The sequence below is a fragment of the Euphorbia lathyris genome, chromosome 3 (assembly GCF_963576675.1).
Source record: "Euphorbia lathyris chromosome 3, ddEupLath1.1, whole genome shotgun sequence".
NCBI classification, from domain to species: Eukaryota; Viridiplantae; Streptophyta; class Magnoliopsida; order Malpighiales; family Euphorbiaceae; genus Euphorbia; species Euphorbia lathyris.
The window spans coordinates 110849627-110859501 of NC_088912.1; the positions used below are offsets into that span (position 1 = coordinate 110849627).

At 36.3% G+C, this 9875-nt stretch overlaps 1 pseudogene; it reads left to right on the forward strand.

Annotated features, from left to right (window-relative positions):
* The first annotated feature begins 4556 nt into the window (after window positions 1-4556).
* On the forward strand, window positions 4557-9285 carry LOC136222877 (uncharacterized; annotated as a pseudogene).
* The last annotated feature ends 590 nt before the right edge of the window (window positions 9286-9875 follow it).

The window sequence follows — 9875 nt, forward strand, 5'->3', positions numbered from 1 at the left end:
GCATTAAGCAAAGAAAACAACTTTAAACTTTGTACGAATTATAAAGATGAAATAAATGACGGAACCTCTAATTAATTGGCTTTGAACATGACAAAACTCTTTCGGGATAGTTGCCCTTAATCAAATTAAAACTCTTTCGAGATAATAATTTGCCTAAGTGTTCAACAAAGTTTCTTTATAAAGATTTTGGATTAAATATGTTTTAATGAAAACACCAGCAGTCACTTTAGTGGATTGGTTACCATAAGTGCTGCATAAAAATCTATCGAATAGAACGGACTTTATTAGATGAAATATAAATTGTTACAAGTTTACAGAGAACATGGAGCATGGAAACATTCGACGGCTTGCAAGTGAACGGGTTGATCAATCCTTTCCTTGGGTTTCGTTAGAGTTTGTCAGGCTCAGGGGCGGATCCTCTACTCAATCTTCTTGTTGAATCTTCGTAATAGAGACTGGGTCGGTCTATTACCAAAATGAAAACTAAACTGGAACAATGACTAAACGTTACTAAACTTGTTATTATTGAATAAACAATGTGTGTACAGCATATTGCTTTTTACAAAATCGAAATCTAACTTCTGAATTACTTGATTCGGAATTTCTGCATAAATTCTATATTAATCTCTTTTTTCTACATATCTTCAACTCTCCATCAACTCTTTATTTATAGATGTTGAAGAGTCTTGATTGAAGTGTCGTGTCCGTTGTGAAGGATCGTGTCCGTTGCGAAAGGACGTCTTTATCCACCCGAACGATCGCGTTTCGTCGAAAACGAAAGTGTGTAACTAGGCTTCTAAAATCTCCTGCTCGTACCCAGAATCTTAAATTCTCTACCGAGAATATGGGAGCATCAATTGGTCTTCAAACGAAGGAAGGAGAAGCTGGGGAACACGTGTCGCGACCGTGAATTTGGGGGCCGCGGTCGCGGCACGGAACGTTTTTTGGTTTTTCAGCTTTCGTTCGCGTCCTCGATTTGGCGTTATTAATTTCTGTCGTCTTCGACTCCTTTTGTAGGGTTTTTCTTCTGTTTTCGAGCTCTTTTCGTTCCTATTTGGATTTTACCAAATATTTATGTACCTTACAAGGAAGAAACATATTCGAGGGTAAAAGCTTCCTAACAGTTATAAATAGCATAAATTTGTAGCAATATTGATGTAATTAACGATGATATTTTAGGTATATTTTGGGCTTAACAAATCTCCACACTTAATCTTTTGCTAGTCCCGAGCAAAAGTTTACTGAATTTATTCTCTAACTAATCTCTTTATGAAAATAAAACATATATCTCTGTATTACCTTTTGAATTAGTTAAGCCGAAAAGACTAACTTTGCATGGCAAATTTATACGCAAAACATTAAACTAACTGAGTATAATATACGATATATCATTCGTCTTGTATTTCCAATTTTGAATTGAAGCATTCAGGACGATATAAGCACGCATGCTATTGAGTCTTTCGTCTCAAGGCATTTCAAAGCACAAAATTTCATTTCCCAAACCTAAACTAATATATGAAATATATTAAATATTTAAATAAGTACTTGGGATTAATTTATTTACTTAGTTACGCCCGAGATAAGGGTGGTCTTGATCATAACTTTATACGTATTTTATTGCTTTGTGTTTGCTTAAGAGGTACCGACCATGCCATGGGTGGACGCAATCGTTACTTTAAACTTAAACACGCTTATAATTTTTGCTTTAAACGTTCCTTCCATACCTCGATTGTGATAAGGGTGGTCGCAACCGTGGCCAAAAGTAAACGGTACTTAATTTTTCTTCCCTTTCATACCTCGATTGTGATAAGCTTGGTCTCAATCGTGGCCAAAAGTTAAGAATTCAACTAATTGATTAATTAATATGAAATATAAAATTGAATTGTAAATTGGGAAAAAGAAATATAGCACATTCATCCTATATTGACTTAAAATTCAACATGTATTATGGCTAAAGTTTCCTTAAAAACTTCAATTGGTGTTAATTTAAGACGAAATCAAACCGAGCTAAAATTGTTAGTTCAATTTAATGCCTATAAACCTAATTGAAAATTTAAAATAAGATTTATTGTATCATGAATTGCATGATATAAAATAGAGATTGAAATAAAGAATTTATTAACTTAAATACATTCACTCGAGACAATTTTACTTAAAATCGTATCGGAGATTTATGAAAAATTTTGAAAAATATTACCCGTATACGTATAGAAATATTCTTTCTAACGAAAATGATAACCTAAAAATAATCATAAGTTAAAATATTTTTAAACATGTGAAAATATAAAGTTTTATAAAAATAATGTTAAATAAATTGTGTTGCAATATATATGTTGCATTAACGTAAAATAAGTGTTGCTTAAAAATTATTTATTCTTATTCGTTGCATAAAAATTTATTCGTACTAAAAATAAAATGATATATGCAATTTCCGCAAAATCCATAATGATATTTTTTTCCGTTTTGCAAAATAATATCTTTGTTGCATTTATTCGTATACGTATAGAAATTGATATATGTATGTCTCCTCCCACACTTAAATTGGACCATGTCCTCATTGGTGCAAAAATAATGGAGAAAACATAAAAAATAAATACGAAATAAGGCATACGAAACAAAGATGGAAATAGTAGCAAATTAAACATTCAACATAAAATTAAAAAGAAAAATGTACCAAACATATGAAAAATGAAAAATTGTACCAAATTATAACAAGATAGAAATAAAATGAAAGAAAACAACCTATTCTTGAGGTGGGGAATCCGGAGGTGTAGGTGAAGTCTCCACATTGCGGCGTCGGAAAAAGGAAAGCATCCGATGCCGAGTCGATCTATGCTCACGCCTCAAAAGGTTGAGGTTGTCATTCTGTTTTCTACCAAATCATCAATTCTCAAGTTCATTTGACGATTGTTGGAATTGATTTGGTTCAAAATCCTCCTCAAATCCACCGGATCATCCGCTTGAGGTGCTTGGGGTTGTGGTTGTGATGTGAATCTCGAAAGCACGAAGCTGAGGGCGAATGAAACCTTACAAATCCCTTTGATTCCTGTTGGGCGAATTACAAGGTCTCAAACCAAGAAGGTTCAAGAAGAATTCAACGGTTTAATGAAGGAAGTTCGGAACATTCCAAGTGAAATATTCTTGACGGAAGAAACTGAGTTTGTCTCAATAGTTCAAGTCCTTGCTAGGGAAACTTAGTCTTATTTGTGATGTACAGGGTTGGTCCAAATGGATTTATTTAAAGAGAGCTTTGGACAAATATATGTTAGACATATATTTAACCCATTGGGATCTTTATCTAATTCTAAAACTAAGTGGGCCAAGTCTTTTTATTAAATGGTTTAGTTGGGCTTAAATTGATTAGATTAGTTAGGCCAATTCTGTTATTAATAACTTGTAAACAGCTTGCCTTTAGGGTTAGTCTTTTATTGTTTCCTAGTTGGACTAGGATTAGTGTGCTTGCTGTCCTAGTTGCTTAAGGATTGTTTTATTTTCAGCCCATTTAAGGGTGCTGGACGAATTGAAAGGCATTGATTGATTATAATATAATTTGGTTTTTACACCTTCAAAAATTCTAGCAGTCTTTTACTATTTTGAGAGTTAGTATTTCGGCTCCGACTCTTGAAGTATTATTTTGATCGTGATCAATCATCAAGGCTAGGCGTTTGAGAATCAACCCCGTCACAGGTTCTTTCATCCAATTCGAAAGGTTGTTCAGTTTCATACTGTTTTGATTGTTCGAGTTATTTGTTTGGATTGGTGAACTTATTGCCGTCCTTCTACTTCCTTTTAGTGTGTTTATTATCTGAACCACCTATAATACGATTCTGTTTTTTATTATCTTTTGTGTTTATCTTAATTCGACGGTCGGGTAAATCTAAGTTGAGTCCGATTGTTACACCCGCGTAATCCGATTCACATCAGTTGGTATCAGAGCACTCAGGCGAATTAAGGTGTATCGTTCTAACGTATTTGCAACTTTATTTCATCAACTTTATTTCATCGAGTTCCGCAACTGTTTGATTCTAGAATAATTTAGGGTTCATTGTGTAGCGAATTTCTTTCCTTCTTTATCCAAAAAAAAAATCTCTATTTGTGTGACTTATATCTCGTTTAGCCGCTAATTACGTGATGTCTTAAAAAAAATAAAAAAAGAGGGTTCAGAATTATTCCTGAAGGACGAACAAAGTAAGGTTAAATCATTCAAAACCTTAAAATAAATTGTAGCAGCAAAGGCTTTCCTGTTTTAATAAAGTCACACTCAAATACCTCAATTTCTTGAAACCATCGTCTCTTGTTGTCCAAACCGTCTACCCCAATCTTTAGTTGTCCGTCAATTTGTGTTTCGTAAAAAAATTATTTGTTATCATTGTTTCTTAGTTATCCGTTGTTCGTATATTCTTTTTTCTCTTACGATTTGCTTCTTGGTTATTCGATTTTGCTTGGCTTGTGTATTGAGATCAATCAAAATAATACCATAGAGCACGGAACCATTGTGAGTATTCTGAAACTTCTCTCTCAAATTCTATATTTGTTATTTTGTCCAAATTAACATCATGGCAGGAGAGGAAGAGAGTGCTAATTTCAAAGATAAGAAGGTGGAAGACATGTATAGAGACTATGCGGGAAAATTCAGGCAAATGGAAACAGCAATAGCCCTCTTAGAGGATGAGCTATTACGGGTAAAGTTGGAGAAAAAGAGACCAACATGTCCTAACCGAAAAGATGATTTTGAAGATGATTCAGAGGAAGAACAATCAAGTTCTCATTCTAGGAGAAACACCCGAAGGGGGATGAGGGAAGACGGTAATCTGAACACCATCAAGATGAAAATTCCGTCATTTCAAGGTAAAAGTGACCCCGACTTGTATCTTGAATGGGTGAGAAAGGTAGATGCCATATTTGATATCCACTATTATTCGGAGGAGAAAAAGATCAAGTTAGTTGTTTCCGAGTTCACTGATTACGCAGCCATTTGGTGGGATCAACTTCGGAAGAGCCGACGTAGAGATGGAGACCCAGCTGTTGAGACGTGGGGTGAAATGAAGCGGGTCATGAAAAAGAGGTTTGTTCCTTCTTATTATTACCGTGAAATCTTTAACAAGTTGCAAGGCTTAAGTCAAGGAGATAAAATTGTGGAAGACTACTACAAAGAAATGGAAGTCGCTATGATGAGGGCTGATGTCCAGGAGGATGAGGAGTCAACAATGGCTCGGTTTTTGGGAGGTTTGAATGAAGATGTAGCTGATGTTGTCGAACTTCAACACTATATCACAATGGAAGAGCTGCTCCATAAGGCCATTAAAATTGAGAAACAACTCCGTCGGAAAGGGAAATCACGCTTGGATAATTCTTCTTCTTCATCATCTTGGAAGCCTAATTACAAACGTGAGGAGAAGAGCTCACCTCAGAACCTACAGCCTAAATCTAATTTCAAGGCTAAAGAAGACTTGCAAAGCAAAGGTACAACCACTGAAACTCCTAATAGAAACAGAGACATTAAATGCTTTAAATGTCAAGGTCGTGGTCATATGATGCGAGACTGCCCTAACAAGCGCACCATGGTGTTGAAACATGGTGAGGTCGTGACTGATACTGAATCTGATTATGATGATAGTATGCCTCCATTAGAAGATTTTAGTGATGTTGAGGAGACCGGAGAGCATATTTTGAATGATAACGTAACCCTTGTTGTTAGGCGAATGCTTAATGTTCAAAATAAGTTTGCTATCGAACAAAAGGAGAATATATTTCATGCTCGTTGTCATGTAAAGGATAAAGTATGTAGCCTAATTGTAGATGGTGGTAGTTGTTGTAATGTTGCTAGTACTACCATGGTTGAGAAATTGGATCTGCCTACAACACGACATCCAAAACCATATAGGCTTCAATGGCTCAATGATAGTAATGAGGTGAAGGTTACTAAATAAGTCTTAGTCAGTCTGTCAATTGGAGCTTACAAAGATCAAGTTCTATGTGACATTGTTCCAATGCAAGCTTGTCATATCCTTTTGGGACGTCCATGGCAGTTTGATCGTGAAGCCATTCATAATGGCAAGTTGAACAAAATTACCCTCATTAGGGAAGGAAAACGTTACACTCTCTTACCTTTATCAGCAACACAAGTGTACCAGGATCAGCTCCATCTGCAAAATTCTTCATCTATGCAAGGGGGTTCGGTTGAGAAGAGAGAAAATAAGAGTGATAAAATCAGTAAGGGTGAGAAGAGAGAAAAGGTGAGAGAAAAGGCAAGTGAGTTGAGAGAAGAGGAGGTGAGGAGAGAAGAAAGCAAGGGCGTTGCAAAAGCCAATAATTTCAACTTGTACGCCAAAATGAGAGATGTTAAACAAGCTAAAACTAATAAACTTAATCTAGTTTTATTATATTGCAAAGGTTTAAGCTTGTCAGTAAGTAAATCTGACCAGTCTCCTCCTAGTGTGGCTTCCTCTCTTTTGCAGGAATTTGATGATATTTTCCCCGAGGAGATGCCGAGTGGACTGCCTCCTATTCGTGGAATTGAAGATCAAATTGATTTCATACCCGGAGCATCAATTCCTAATCGACCCGCTTATAGAAGTAATCCCGAGGAAACAAAGGAGCTTCAAAGGCAAATTGAGGAGCTGATGTCAAAAGGGTTAGTTCGTGAAAGTATGAGCCCATGTGCTATTCCGGTCATCTTAGGACCAAAAAAAGATGGGACATGGAGGATGTGTATTGATTGTCAAGGCGTCAATAAAATCACGGTAAAATATCGTCATCCTATTCCTAGACTTGATGATATGTTAGATGAGTTGTGTGGGGCTGTTTACTTTACAAAAATTGATTTAAAAAGTGGGTACCATCAGATTAGAATGAAACTTGGTGATGAATGGAAAACTGCTTTTAAAACTAAACATGGGTTATACGAATGGTTAGTTATGCCTTTTGGATTAACTAATGCACCTAGCACGTTTATGAGGTTAATGAACCATGTTTTGAGAAAATTTATAGGTAAATTTGTTGTTGTTTACTTTGATCACATCCTTATCTATTCTAATTCTCTTTCTGAGTACCTTGGCCATATCCGAGCTGTATTAGAGGCACTGCGGAAAGAACAGCTATATGCTAACTTTTTGAAGTGCACATTTTGCATGGAAAAGGTTGTGTTTTTGGGTTTTGTAGTTTCTGCCCAAGGAGTGGAAGTTGATGATGAAAAGGTAAAAGCAATCCAGGATTGGCCTACACCCAAGTCAGTTACCGAGGTAAGGAGTTTTCACGGCTTGGCAAGCTTCTATCGCAGGTTTGTCAAAAACTTTAGCTCTATAGCTGCCCCTTTAACTGAGATAATTAAAAAGAATGTGGGTTTTAAATGGGGAAAAGAGCAATAGAGTGCTTTTCATTTATTGAAACAGAAACTAACCACTGCACCTGTATTAGCTTTGCCTAATTTTGATAAAACATTTGAAATTGAATGTGATGCATGTGGTGTGGGAATAGGGGCTGTTTTAATGCAGGAAGGTCGCCCATTAGCATACTTTAGCGAGAAACTGAGTGGAGCTGCCTTAAATTATCCTACTTATGATCAAGAGTTATATGCATTGGTTAGAGCTCTAGAAACTTGGCAACACTACCTATGGCCTAAAGATTTTGTTATTCACACTGATCATGAATCATTAAAACATCTTAAGGATCAGCATAAACTTAATAGAAGGCATGCTAGGTGGGTTGAGTTCATAGAAACATTCCCTTATGTGATCAGGTATAAGCAAGGGAAAGAAAATGTTGTTGCTGATGCCTTGAGTAGGCGTGTTAGTTTATTGAATATGATGCATGCTAAATTACTAGGGTTCGAGTTTATCAAGGAATTGTATGCTAGTGATGAGGAATTTGCATCAATATTTGAGGCTTGTGAGCATACTGCATTTGGGAAATTCTATAGACATGAGGGTTTTTTTATTTAGGGCAAATAGACTTTGTTTGCCTAAGTGTTCTTTGAGGGGTTTGTTGGTTCGTGAGGCTCATGGAGGAGGGCTCATGGGACATTTTGGTGTACTTAAGACTTTAAATATGTTGTCAGAACATTTCTTTTGGCCACACATGAAGCGAGATGTGGTAAGGGTATGTTCTAATTGTATTAATTGCAAACAATCTAAGTCTCGGGTGATGCCACATGGTTTGTATACTCCTCTGCCTGTACCTAGTGAACCTTGGACTAATATTTCTATGGATTTTGTATTAGGTTTACCCAGGTCGAAGAGTGGTAATGATTCTATCTTTGTGGTTGTTTGTAGATTTTCTAAGATGTCTCATTTTGTTCCGTGTCATAAAACGGATGATGCCACTCATATTGCTAATCTATTCTTCAGGGAGATAGTCTGTTTACATGGAGTACCTAAGAGTATAGTTAGTGATAGAGATTCTAAGTTCTTAAGCTATTTTTGGAAGACTCTGTGGGGAAAACTAGGTACTAAGCTGTTATTTTCTACATCTTGTCACCCTCAAACTGATGGTCAAACTGAAGTAGTAAATAGAACCTTAGGACAACTTTTAAGAGCTGTTATAAAGAAAAATTTGAAGTCATGGGAAGAGTGCATTCCATTCGTTGAATTTGCATATAATAGGGCTGTGCATTCTTCTACTAGCTATTCGCCTTTTGAAATTGTGTATGGTTTTAATCCTCTTACTCCATTAGATTTAATTCCTTTACCTATTGATGAGAGGAAAAGTTTAGATGGCAAGAAAAAGGCTGATCTAGTTAAAAAATTACATGAACAAGTAAAACAGCAGCTTGAGAAGAAAAATGAACACTACGCGCATCAAGTTAACAAGAATCGCACCAAAGTGATCTTTGAACCTGGCGATTGGGTCTGGTTGCATATGCGCAAGGAGAGGTTTCCTGCTCAAAGGCGAACCAAGTTACATCCTAGAGGCGATGGGCCTTTTCAAGTTATAGCAAGGATTGGAGACAACGCTTACAAGCTTGATCTTCCCGGTGAGTATAATGTCCATGCTACTTTTAATGTTTCTGATTTATCTTTGTTTGATGTAGGTGATGGCGATTCGAGGACGAATCCTCTTGAAGAGGGGAAGAATGATGTGAATCTCGAAAGCACGAAGCTGAGGGAGAATGAAACCTTACAAATCCCTTTGATTCCTGTTGGGCGAATTACAAGGTCTCAAACCAAGAAGGTTCAAGAAGAATTCAACGGTTTAATGAAGGAAGTTCGGAACATTCCAAGTGAAATATTCTTGACGGAAGAAACTGAGTTTTTCTCAATAGTTCAAGTCCTTGCTAGGGAAACTTAGTCTTATTTGTGATGTACAGGGTTGGTCCAAATGGATTTATTTAAAGAGAGCTTTGGACAAATATATGTTAGGCATATATTTAACCCATTGGGATCTTTATCTAATTCTAAAACTAAGTGGGCCAAGTCTTTTTATTAAATGGTTTAGTTGGGCTTAAATTGATTAGCTTAGTTAGGCCAAGTCTGTTATTAATAACGTGTAAACAGCTTGCCTTTAGGGTTAGTCTTTTATTGTTTCCTAGTTGGACTAGGATTAGTGTGCTTGCTGTCCTAGTTGCTTAAGGATTGTTTTATTTTCAGCCCATTTAAGGGTGCTGGACGAATTGAAAGGCATTGATTGATTATAATATAATTTGGTTTTTACACCTTCAAAAATTCTAGCAGTCTTTTACTATTTTGAGAGTTAGTATTTCGGCTCCGACTCTTGAAGTATTATTTTGATCGTGATCAATCGTCAAGGCTAGGCGTTTGAGAATCAACCCCGTCACAGGTTCTTGCATCCAATTCGAAAGGTTGTTCAGTTTCATACTGTTTTGATTGTTCGAGTTATTTGTTTGGATTGGTGAACTTATTGCCGTCCTTCTACTTCCT